Raw genomic sequence first — 13935 nt, 5'->3', positions numbered from 1 at the left:
ATGACTGAACAAGCATTATCTATCTATCTATGAATCCATTTATATATATATATATATATATATATATATATATATATATATATATATATATATATATATATATACATATATACACGCATGTTTTTAATAGTCACTATAACTTAATGTCTTCTCGATGCCCTCACACTTTTTATAGATCCGCCTATTGTTATTAATCTTGAATCTATATCGGAAATAACTCGTTGTCTACCCTGGTTCTTTCATTCTATTTAACCGCTGAACAATTATACAGCTTACCCAGACGCTCTCTCCGACCAGCTTTTTTTTATTACAGGTCTGAACATCCATAACATAGTCTGGTCTTCGAATACTAACGGCATATTCCCTTTTGTAAAAGAAAAAAAAAAAACTTGTGAATGAGCTTATCCTGATATTCTGTCTTCTTATCACCTACTCTTAACACTAGCGTTTGTTCTCAGTACTGAATTAAGTTCTCCCATAGCCCATTCCTAGAAGAGCAGAGGAGCACCGCGAACCCCTCCAGCGTTTGTCGAATAGATCTCATTCCTACTGAAACGGAGGGCTTTGAATCTTATTATTTTATCTTCGAAACATTGCAAACAGCTAAGTCTTGATATCAGTGTGAGGTTGTGGAGCGCTTATCCAGCAATCAAAGAATAAAATGTCCTTGATGACCTTCTTGATTTTCTCTGAATCTACTGTCTTTCAGGGGAAGCACATCACTGATTTTTTTTTAATAATGCTTCATTCAGCATCAATCATTCCTCTGTATGTAAATATTTTTGGCAATATACAGTTTGTTAGAAAAGCTTTTCAGTCCTATATTCTTACATTTTGGAGCATGTCATTGAACTATATAGTTTTTCGTTCTTAAATTCCAAGTCTTGTCCAAGGTTTGCAATCAAAGCATCTGCAATAAATGTTTCACACGATACTTTGCAAGAAGAGTATGCAATATTCTTTTTTTACACGTCACTCTTTATACTTCAGTTCCTTTTTTTGCACATGATATGTCAATTAATTGGCGTTTCTTCGGCAGCTGAATTTAGGGCATCTTGGCATCGACAACGTTAGTATTTGGTTCAAGTATTGCATATCGTTGTAAGCGAATGGGGGCATTCTTCACCCTCGAGTACAGCACTCTGAAGCGATTCAGATTTAGGAAGCTCAGCAGTTTCTGGGGCCCGCGGGGAAGTTTGCTGTAAGCGCTGTCAAAAGACACGCGTTTTGTCCACACCCAATTGTACATAACTGACTATACACACACACACACACGTGTATATATATATACTGTATATTTTTAAATGCATATATATATCTTATATGCAAAGGTGAATGTTTGTATGTTTGTAACTGACTTTGTATGGTAGCCTGTATGTTTGTGCACTATAGAAATCTGAACCACTTGACCGATCTAAACAAATTTGGCACATGGCCAACATCTGACCCAATTTACATAACGCGGTAGGTTTCAAACCCGTAGCCCTGACCCCTTTCCCTTTCCCTTTGTAACTTAAATGATAAATAAACTCTACGTGTTTATCACACCTCATTTCATGTACTCGAGACCATAGAAATATATGGCTGAAAATGCTTTTCAGTTACCACAGTAATATCTGGATAAAAGAGACAGTCACCACAGTAATACCTGATAAAAGAGACAGTCACCACAGTAATACCTGATAAAAGGGACAGTCACCACAGTAATACCTGATAAAAGGGACAGTCACCACAGTAATACCTGGATAAAAGGGACAGTCACCACAGTAATACCTGATAAAAGGGACAGTCACCACAGTAATACCTGGATAACAGGGACAGTCACCACAGTATTACCCAGATAAAAGGGACAGTCACCACAGTAATACCCAGATAAAAGGACAGTCACCACAGTAATACCCAGATAAAAGGGACAGTCACCACAGTAATACCTGATAAAAGGACAGTCACCACAGTATTACCCAGATAAAAGGGACAGTCACCACAGTAATACCCAGATAAAAGGGACAGTCACCACAGTAATACCTGATAAAAGGACAGTCACCACAGTATTACCCAGATAAAAGGGACAGTCACCACAGTAATACCTGGATAAAAGGACAGTCACCACAGTATTACCCAGATAAAAGGGACAGTCACCACAGTAATACCCAGATAAAAGGGACAGTCACCACAGTAATACCTGATAAAAGGGACAGTCACCACAGTAATACCCAGATAAAAGGGACAGTCACCACAGTAATACCCAGATAAAAGGGACAGTCACCACAGTAATACCTAGATAAAAGGGACAGTCACCACAGTAATACCTGATAAAGGACAGTCACCACAGTAATACCTGGATAAAAGGGGACAGTCACCACAGTAATACCCAGATAAAAGGACAGTCACCACAGTAATACCCAGATAAAAGGGACAGTCACCACAGTAATACCTGGATAAAAGGGACAGTCACCACAGTATTACCCAGATAAAAGGGACAGTCACCACAGTAATACCCAGATAAAAGGGACAGTCACCACAGTAATACCAGATAAAAGGGACAGTCACCACAGTATTACCCAGATAAAAGGGACAGTCACCACAGTAATACCCAGATAAAAGGGACAGTCACCACAGTAATACCCAGATAAAAGGGACAGTCACCACAGTAATACCTGATAAAAGGGACAGTCACCACAGTAATACCTGGATAAAAGGGACAGTCACCACAGTATTACCCAGATAAAAGGGACAGTCACCACAGTAATACCCAGATAAAAGGGACAGTCACCACAGTAATACCCAGATAAAAGGGACAGTCACCACAGTAATATAAAGATAAAAGGACAGTCACCACAGTAATACCCAGATAAAAGGGACAGTCACCACAGTAATACCCAGATAAAAGGGACAGTCACCACAGTAATACCTGATAAAAGGGACAGTCACCACAGTAATACCTGGATAAAAGGGACACTCACCACAGTAAAACCTGGATAAAAGGGACAGTCACAACATTAATACCTGGATAAAAGGGACAGTCACCACAGTAATACCTGATAAAAGGGACACTCACCACAGTAATAACTGGATAAAAGGGACAGTCACCACATTAATCCCTGGATAAAAGGGACAGTCACCACAGTAATACCTGGATAAAAGGGACAGTCACCACAGTAATAACTGGATAAAAGGGACAGTCACCACAGTAATTCCTGGTTAAAAGAGACAGTCACCACAGGAATATTTGGATAAAAGAGACAGTCACCACAGTAATACCTGATAAACGGACCACAGTAATACCTGTATAAAAGGGACAGCCACACAGTAATAACTGGATAGAAGGGACAGACACAACAGTAATATCTGGATAAAAGAGACAGTCACCACAGTAATTCCTGGTTAAAAGAGACAGTCACCACAGGAATATCTGGATAAAAGAGACAGTGACCACAGTAATACCTGATAAATGGACCACAGTAATACCTGTATAAAAGGGACAGCCACACAGTAATAACTGGATAGAAGGGACAGACAGAACAGTAATATCTGGATAAAAGGGACAGTCATCACAGTAATACCTGGATAAAAGGGACAGGCAGTACAGTAATACCTAGTTGAAGGTGACACACAACACAATAATACCTGGATAATAGGGACAGTCACCACAGTAATACCAATACCTGGATGAAGGAATTTTCAAATTCATGACTTCTTTAGCTTCTGAAATAATTCTAAATCAACTGTATTGATTGTAGATGGTCGGTGATTGAATAGACCGGATTGTTTTATGATTTATTTAATCGATATGTTTTTTATGAAATGCGAAGGAAATCTTAAGCTTTTACTAATATGAAGTGTCATTCACTGCCTATGAAAAATGCATGAATAAAAAGGGCCATTAATACATGTGCGATTTACTCACTGCACTGCTTACTTCTTTGTTGCCCAGAGCATTATTTGATGTACGATTTACGTCCGGGGGTATGGAGCTGAATCAATTATATTCCCAGCATCGTAATGACAGGGTATACCACAACAATAGTTACCTGCCTCTTAAAAAAAATATCTGCTTTGAATTAAAACTGTCCCTTGATTCAGTATGTGCCTAAACACACGCCATTAGCTTTTACAAGTTGGAAATGCAAGTGATATTATCGTAGGCATTTGATGGATTTCATCATATTGCTACTTAAACTGGTTACATAATAATGATTTTATAAAATTCCAGTATATGAGCCCTATTCCACTTATCCAGTGATCTATTACAGTACAGGCTACCGTGCGGCAGCATTTACCTACTTATAAAAAAGGAAAATGTTCTTTACTTCAAAATGTGTTTGCATATATATATTTATTCCTTATGCCAAGGCTGAAATTGAAATATGGTCGTAGTTTACAAGATGGATTACAACATATTGTACTTCAACTAATTACATAGTTATCATTTTTAAATCTCTGTAGCTCTGTTTAACCTTTTCTACGATATTTGTTTTTCAGATTTTCATTTTCCTGGAACTAATACTAATTGTTTTATATATTTCAACTTGAACAAGATTGCTTTTTTATGGTCATAAAAACTGAAAAGTCAGAGCACATGATATTTACAGTGAAAATAAAATAATCGGTAATTACCTACGAAGAAAAAACGAGATTCCTGAAATAAAATACATAACTTGTATGCTAATCACAACAGAGCCGAGAATATTAAATGGACATTAATGTTAAAAGCATGAGGGGATTAAGAATTCTCTTGATAATGAAAATTTGAACTTAAGCACGTAGGCGTTTGAGCATCCCTTGTTCTCACGGAGATGCCGATATTCCAGATATGAAATGTGGATATGTGTATGTCAAACAGCACATTAATGCAACTGAATTAAATCCGTTACTATTCTGAATCCATAGATCGCATACGAGGTAATCCTACATCAATTTATGCCAAGGGTTACGGATCAGTCTGTTGGTATTAGTAGCATCGAAAATCGGTAGATTATTCTCATAAACTGGACATGCGCATGAGGGTAAAAAAGTCTTTGAGATCAGACAGCACCCCAAAATGGAGGGCAATACGCAAATACATACCACGCCAGTAGCAAAATATAATTATCCTCCCCACTAAACACAGTTAATCGAGACTGTCTCCATGGCCCCAGTCATGAATTTTGCTTACTCCTTAAATACTCCCTCCACGACAGGTTTTCAAAACATAACCAGTTTCCTTACATGATATTCCCGCTACGCTCATATCAAATTCACTTGTCTTAATTACAGTTATAGATACATAGTCAACCCAGCCTTTCCACCTACAACTTTTATCTTCACCTTTACTTTAAACAGAGAATGATCAGATATCTACACCTAAACAACCTTTACTCGTTCTTCCATCTATTCTCCATAGTCAAAAACGTAAATAACCCTTTTCAGTGGCAATGTCTCCTCCCGAAATACGGTTATACACATTCTCCTTCGAAGCCATATATAACACAATGAAGACCCATCTGATCACTTTCCACAAAAGTCTCTCAATTTAAGTTACCAAGCACAATCCCCGCTTCTCTCTTTCCATACCCGCTTGGCCTAAATTTAAGACTCTCGCCAGCCCTCTCTCTTTCACTCTCATGCTTTTCCAGTCCTAGACCATATGCGCTTAGTTATCACAACGTTCCCTCTTGCCACGTTCATTAATCCTCCGGCTAACATGTTTGTACCATTTCACCTTTCCCGCTGTCATTTCAACGCACGGGTTACAAATTTCCACACTCCGCGTCAATCAGCCGCCCCAGACGCAATAAAACTTTGTTGATTTCAACCATGCATGTCCTGTCCTCTCAATTTTGTTTCACAATACACTTCCTTTAACACTACATCCAAAACCTTGGTTATATGATTTTAGCTAAGAAAATATGACTGACAAGGGAAAAAGAGGTGTAAGTTTCAAGAAATATGTAGTGTTGAATACGTGGTTATGGTGAAAAAGTGAGTGATATGTTTAAGAGGAAATGGAACATGTTGCATATGACACATACTGACCTAGAAATAGATTATGATAGTAACGACAGAGATGCTGTGTCGAGGATGTTGAAGTTGTAGGCTGTACAATAAAGTAATTCATTTGAGTTGGTTAAACTTTTTCTTTTTGACGAAAGCGAAGCTTGTGATGTAAATTTAGTTGTGGTTAACAAATGGATTACCGTTATGTTAGGTCTTAGAGATGAAGTGCGTCTTTAAGGTTATTTAAAATGTCTATAGATGAGATTACATGGGAATCAGAAGCATTTTATTACTCCATTATAAAGGCCTTTTCATATGGAAACTCACTCTGCTTGACCAATAACAAGATTACATTACAGCAGCAAGGCATGTAGACTGAACTGAGAAAGCTACGGGGTATGCCGGTGGAGGTAGTGCCCATAGTCATCTGGACACTAGGAACGATACCAAAATCCCTGTTGAGAAACGTATATAAACTGGAAGCAGAAGTATCTCAAGGACTTATTCCGAGGAACGTGCCCCAGAAGAGTATGGACAAAAGAGAAAGGATAGACTTCTAATGAAGTAGGATGAACCCGTAACCTCAGACTATAAACATCAGTCTGGATAGACTGTGGACAAAATAATAATAATAATAATAATAATAATAATAATAATAATAATAATAATAATAATAATAATAATAATAATAATAATAATAATAACTATTATTATTATTATTATTATTATTATTATTATTATTATTATTATTATTAATCGTAAAAATCTCATAACAGCATGAGTCACTAGGAAGAAGACTGTACGTTTCATCCTTATCTTTTATTTAATTCTTCAACAAAAAGTATAAAGGAAAAATTGCATCATTAATCAAATCGTTACCGCTAAAATTTATTTCATTTTGGGATAAAGAAAACGTGGAAGTCGACGTCTATAAAATGACAGTTTCAGAGCTTCAAAATCGTGTAAAAGTAAAAGCCTGATTTCGAAAGCAATCTAATGCAAACGCTGCAGACTTTTATCTTCTTCATTTATTCCTGTTTGGAGACAGCTCTCTAATGCGCTGTTCAGATTAGGCCGAAGTTATTTCCAGTTAAATGGCTGCTTTTATGGGCTCTACAAGTGTCATAATCTCGGGCAAGAATTTTGAGAGCTGTTGGTATTATTGGTTCGTACTGACTAGAACTGGTGGAAATTGAATTCCGAGGCAAAACAAATACAAGAAAATCATTGCCGTTTGAAGAGACAGTCTAGTTTTGTAAATCTGATTAAATCATCTGGTGTCCATTTGTACGATCATCGCGAAAGTTTATCGTAATCATAAATACGAACATGGACGATTATTTATATCTGGTGGGAGGGATGGGTATTTATATATAAATAAGCATAGGCAATGACAATTAAATACAAATATGCACATCTTACTAATGTCTGTTGGATATTGTGCTAACACCACAGGGTGTTACCTTAGCAAACATGGGAGAGAGAGAGAGAGAGAGAGAGAGAGAGAGAGAGAGAGAGAGAGAGAGAGAGAGAGAGAGAGAGAGAGAGAGAGAGAGAGATGCTGACGGGAAGCAACTACTGAAGACGAAAGGCATTAATATATATATATATATATATATATATATATATATATATATATATATATATATATATATATAATATATTATTTTCATCAAAATTATGTATATATATACAGTATATATATATAATTTATATGCATGTCATAAATTATATGTATGTATATAATAAATATATATATATATATATAATTTATATGCATGTCATAAATTATATGTATGTATATAATAAATATATATATATATATATATATATATATATATATATATATATATATATATATATATATATATATAAATTTATATTACAACAGCACCACACAAATTGATAAAAACATTTAAAAAGATGGCAATATCCACAATAAATATTAATTACAATATATTGTCTAAAACACGAAACATATACCTTTAAAAATAACGTTCATCGTGCAGGGGACACTGGTTAATAACATAAAATTACAGAAAAGAGACGAAACGCGCATATATTTGTACTTACTTTCGTTAACTGCAGCAAGTCAGCCATCAGTGTAAAAAACTGAAGTAGCTGAACGTACGTCAAATTTTTATATGGAAAAAACTGTTTTCCACAAGAATGAGAACTCTTATGTTTTCATTCCAAAACCTTGCAGCTTGGTAGATGTCAGATGGGACGATAAAAATTTACATTAAAATTCGACTAGAAGGTTAATTTATAACCAGTTTTGTTTAGGACAGTGTAAGCTCTAACGAGGGGAATATCCTGGAACTCGACTGATTTCATCATTACAAGTCCTCATCTGAAATATACCACTAGAGCAATGTCTCCACCGTAGGCTATCAACATTAGTTGCTATACAAACGTTTTGCTATATTAGGTACCAAAGTAAAAATAACTAAATAATAATGCATTTACCTTGGGATACAACTTGGTTCGCTCCGTGGCAGCAAATGTCAGTGACCCAACATCATGGACAGTCCTGAGGGGAAATAAATTTTTTTTATGAGACTATAGCTTTCCATGACAAAGATAGCACATGGATACGACTTGGAAATGACAAATGTCTACCGGAAATAAAAATGGAAAAGTGAACTGAGCAGAAACTAGTTTCATGGCTTTCTACAGACACCTTGTAAACTTTTCTGCTCACAAACCGATTTTGCTTTACCTCGAGCTATTCACTCTTCTACCTGTTGTAGGATATGTCCATGTATGTGAATATTAAAATTGCAAGGCATTATATATATATATATATATATATATATATATATATATATATATATATATATATATATATACACATTAGCTGAAGTCATTGGGAAAGTTCAAATTGTCGTTTCAATTTGAACTTTTCCAGTGGCTTACTAATAAACAAAATCACGAGCTTACTTTTGTGATTTCTTAGTGTGTGTATATATATATATATATATGTGTGTGTGTGTGTGTGTGTGTGTGTGTGTGTGTGTGTGTGTGTGTGTGTGTAAATAAAGCAGTAACCACTATTTTACCAAACAGCTGAATCTTGGGTAAACCCCTTGTACATAAAACATCCACAACACAAGTAACTTCGTAAGCAGATTTTCGAACGAGCTGAGCCAATTATATACCTTCAACCTTCCGAAGCAACAGCTCTAAGAACAATCCAAGGCGGCCAGGGAAAGGCACTATCCATCTTGCATCTTATTACAATAGGCCGACGTTTCAGAACTCATATCAGTTGCATTTTTGAGGATGAAAACAGCGATCAGTAAAATAACAGAATTAGAATTACAATAAAACATTCAGATTGAAATGACCAAAAACTTCACTAAAATAACAACGGAAAGGCTCTGACAACCTACCCAAAATGTAGCTAGAAACACCCTACTCGCCTTGAGTATTACAAAATGAAAATAAATATACAAACAGAGAAGAAACAGCTTAGCAAGACCGTCAGGCACTAAACAAACGCGTGGAAGATGTTTGGGAGTTTAAAGGTAGAACTGTCAATCAATTTAATAATTATGAATTCGAGTATTGTTAGGCCATTTCTATCTGTACGTGTCCTACTGATGAAAAGTCTTTATTTCCTATAAAAAAAAAAAAGGTTTTACACATTTCTGAGTGATTCCTGATATCAGACAATTTGCTCCCGGTTCTAAAGCTGACACCTCTTTGCACATCAATGCACACTCGCAACAGTCCCTTAGTACATCCCACATAGATCCACTGACTGCGTCTGGGCCACTTTTACTTACCTAGAACGTTAGATGCAAACAAAGGACCGAGTTCGTCTTTAAATTTGAAAAGAGACTCATTTGTTTCGGGAATTTTTCTGAACCAGTTTGAGGTTAAGTGTCGGGAATGCCTTTTGAATAATATTTAGAAATTTCTTTCTGAAAGAATCATCTTGTATATATGGGAACGTGGCGTGCTGATTCGTTTCAGGAACAGTGTGATATAGAGTAGGTGGCGTCAATTTTATTCGTTGTATTCAACATACTATTTAACACTTTAAAAAGTAGTTTTAATGGAAAACAGTTCTTCCTGAAATAAACAGCTAGGGTTGTTATTTTGTCATGAAAAGTTAGCCGATTAGATGCAAGTGTAAAAGCCCTGTGGAGGAGAGTAGAAACAACATTTAATTTGAAATTCAAATAACAAGATCTATAAAAATGCATACCCAGACTCGTAAACGCACCTTTACGATAAATGAAACTGTAGAATCCTGCCGAGTTCCTGGAACTAAGGTGAGCTGTGAAACGTTGGCCTATTACAATAAAATGCAATACTGTCAGTGCCTTTCCTAATCCCTTGGATATATATATATATATATATATATATATATATATATATATATATATATATATATATATATATATATATAGTTTTAGAGCGTTCAAATATGCAACTCAGATATTGTGCAATAACCTTCTGGTGTTATGATACTGTGGATTTGACAATTAATACGAAGGGTACCATATGTCTACACAGATGTGTACAGGACAAAATAAGCTCATTGTTAACTGTACTAAGTCGGTTATTTTCATCAGTCCACGCGTGGCTAATTGTTGGTTGCTTGTGATAAATATTAAACTGTTCCTTCAATGTTTATACATACATAGAACCCTCGCCCTTATAGCAATAATGACTAAGCACACGAAAGACGAGCTTGTATCAAACAGTCTACTCAGATCACACAGAAGCGAACGATCCCCGGTGCACTGTAGTTATTTAAGGTTCTTTGCAGCTTCCCTTCGGCCCCTAGCTGTAACCCCGTTCATTCCTTTTACTGTACCTACGTTCATATTCTCTTTCTTCAACCTCACTGTCCACCCTCTCCTAACAATTTCTAGTAGTGCAACTGAGAAGTTTTCCTCCTGTTACACCTTTCTGATATTTTTTACTGTCAATTTCCATTTCAGCTCTGAATGACCTCATAGGTCCCAGCGCTTGGCCTTTGGCCTAAATTCTATTTGTTCAAACGAACGATGAACTATCAGTAATTATGATTTGTAGCAATAGCATATAACCTAGGCTATACTTAGACCTATGTTCACAAACTGTTCAAATCACAACATTTCCTTACAGTCAATCTTTATTCTACGTACAGTTTCATTGCATGCATATAAAAATAACTTCATTATGATACCAAGGTCCTTAAACTGAAAAAAAAACCTTTAGTATTGTTTACCGCTAGAACATAAAGCATGAGCTAGGCCTATGCTACTGGTTTGCCAGATATTGTATTTTACTGGCCTTGTGTCAAAAATTCATTCCATTTTAGCCAAAATTGCTTTTTATTGTAACCTTTATTTATTCATTCTATCTAAGTATCGTTCCAATGCCCAAAAGTAAAAAAAAAAAAAAAATGTCTAGGCCCACCTTTTTTTGCCGTATGTATGTTATCGACACCATAAGGATGGCGGGAGCTGAATGGTTTTTCCAACTTCTGTTCGATAACTTATTTGACTAATTAGTACCGAAAGTGCCCAATCACAGAGCTATTATAATGATTTGTATGCTGAAGAAAACATTTGATAAATACGCAAAGTATTCTGAAAAAAAAGGGGGAATGTCACTGCCATCATTCCATGCATTAACTCAAATTTCCCGCCTTCCAGCCAATACTACAGTGGCTGTTCCATTCAGTTCCACCAAGCCCTCAGCAGCCTCATGCTTTTTCGAATATTAACCTGCTCGTGTACTCTGCATGTAAGAAATTATGAAATGCCATTTATACTCACTTGCATGGGTATATGTCTTTTAATTGCCTACGAAGAAATAAACAAAATTGTTAAGAGGTCATCGCTCGTTTGTGTTTCATCTGCTTAGATTACTAGATACGAGCCGTCTTTCTTGTGCTTTTATCCTTATTTTATCAATGTAAATCGTTATGTTCATGGTCTATATAAGAAGGCGTTTGAGTTTTTTGTATATATGAGCATTCAGACGTATCACTGCAAGCCTACGATATCGGAAACACTGATTTCAGCCACAACAGCCTAAAACCTACGTCCGTGAATGGAGGTAAAACGAAATATTCAGTATCCATTCTCAGGTGTTTCCATTGATACCCGTCCAAGATCACATTTTTTAGAATACTTTTGTGTCAACATGAAGACTAAACGCAGCATTAAAGAAAAAAAACCTCTGTTGTATGAAATGTTGCCAGTTTAGTTATTTTCCCAACATATAAAACTAGACATTCTAAACTGCAAACCTCACTCTGCAGGTCAGATAATCCACAATGTATCTAGGAACCTTTGGGAAGTCACAAATTCCTAGATGCCAGTATTCTCAAGGACAGGTTCGAAATACCGAGAATAAGATCATGAGAAAATTATAACAGTAACAAATTTTGGCAAAAGGTTTAGTAAGTGGTTGAAATATCAGCAGGTTAAAGCAGAAGCCTTGGGTAGGTTAGGTCTGATGCACGAGCCTAGGTTTTAGTAGGAGCAACTGGCAATATATCCTTTTAGGATAGGCGTCGAGTTGAAATCAAATATCTGTATTTCAATTATTAACAGGGCATTCCCACTTATTTACTCTGCCTACAAATATCATCGTTTGATATATGTAAAACGTGTAGTGATGTATGTAGCCTACATATAGGCCTATGCTTCATTTATGGACATATTCATACAATGTATATTCCATGGATGATCTTAACTTAGTACTGAATTTCCTGTTTTAGTAGTTTTCTTATATTTTATGCAGCATTTTAAACGCATAAGTAGATTCCCGTATTATATTTTATTATATATATTTTTTGAGGCAAATATGAACGAACCTTGTTGAAAACTAGGCCTATGATGTCTTTCCGTACACCCATTCTTTGGCTGTTCCTAAAGAATACAAGTTACCAATTTACTTTTGATTTAACAAAACCTGCGGAGTAGAAACTGGGTGATTTCATCACAGGAGGGTTAGCCTTTCAATGGCTTCAACTGAAGGGGCACTTGAACTCACCTATGACTTGCTGTGGCTTCTCCCAATGTCTTTCCCCTTTAGGAATTGATGTACTACATATCCCTGCCCTTGCTGTGTCTGCAATAATACCTGCAATTTATTCATATTCTTTCCAAAGCAAACAAAAAAATTCCTTGTCGACCATATCGTCGTCATCGAGAAGAACAAACATGGCGAGCAGAGGAGTAGGTTTGACTCACTTAGTAGACCAAAACCTGGTTCCTTTTGTATTCCCTGACAAAAAATGGCTCACATAGTCTTTGTTTTTATCCCGGTGCTTCTTTTAAGTCCTGGTCTCAGTTCTCGTTGCTTCCACCACACCAGAACACACGACACCGGAAGATTAAAAGCTGGCACTTATCGCTTGGGCACCATTAAACTCAGACTGCATTTAGATATCGGTGTTGGCCTTGCTAGCGGGGAACCGTGACGTCATCGGTCTGCGCGCGCACGATTTGACAGAGAATTAAACAAAAAAATGCCCCTGTGCCCTGTATTTTGTATGTTAAGATTTTTTTTTTTTTATGTAGTACAGAGTACCTAGCCTCGGTGTTTTTAATGTGTGAGGTACTAAGCTGAGCATGTGTATTGTACGTAAATTTTACAATTAATAATCCATAACGGAAATTTTTACCTAAGTTCATTTCATGGCATTATGGAAACAAGTCATATACTCATGCTGAAAGCACAGGAAAGCATGCGTGCCATGATGATTCGCCACTGAAATTTATATTATATTATATATATATATATATATATATATATATATATATATATATATATATATATACATATATATACTGTATATGGATGTATGTATGTATCACAGATTTACAGCCAAACTATATCAGATCAGATTAAAACCCTTACACTGCAAATGCTAAAACTCGAGCATTGCAAAAGAGCTGCTTAGCACGATAATCTTTTACAATCTCGGGACACGAATTCGACGTA

The 13935-nt window shown here is 36.1% G+C and overlaps 1 long non-coding RNA gene across 2 annotated transcripts in view; it reads right to left on the bottom strand.

Moving 5' to 3' along the window:
• The window catches only part of LOC136825661 (uncharacterized), a 274947-nt gene extending 261372 nt beyond the window's left edge, over nt 1-13575 (bottom strand). For both annotated transcript variants that reach the window (XR_010849391.1, XR_010849390.1), the window contains exons 1-2: nt 12982-13575; nt 8446-8509 (exon numbers count right to left, since the gene is read on the bottom strand). This is a non-coding gene — a long non-coding RNA (uncharacterized lncRNA). The remainder of the gene's footprint in view (nt 1-8445; nt 8510-12981) is intronic.
• Nucleotides 13576-13935: the final 360 nt, after the last annotated feature.

This window comes from Macrobrachium rosenbergii, chromosome 39 (assembly GCF_040412425.1).
Source record: "Macrobrachium rosenbergii isolate ZJJX-2024 chromosome 39, ASM4041242v1, whole genome shotgun sequence".
NCBI classification, from domain to species: domain Eukaryota; kingdom Metazoa; phylum Arthropoda; class Malacostraca; order Decapoda; family Palaemonidae; genus Macrobrachium; species Macrobrachium rosenbergii.
The sequence above is the reverse complement of the archived record's forward strand: the minus strand, read 5'-3'. Positions and strand labels throughout refer to the sequence as shown.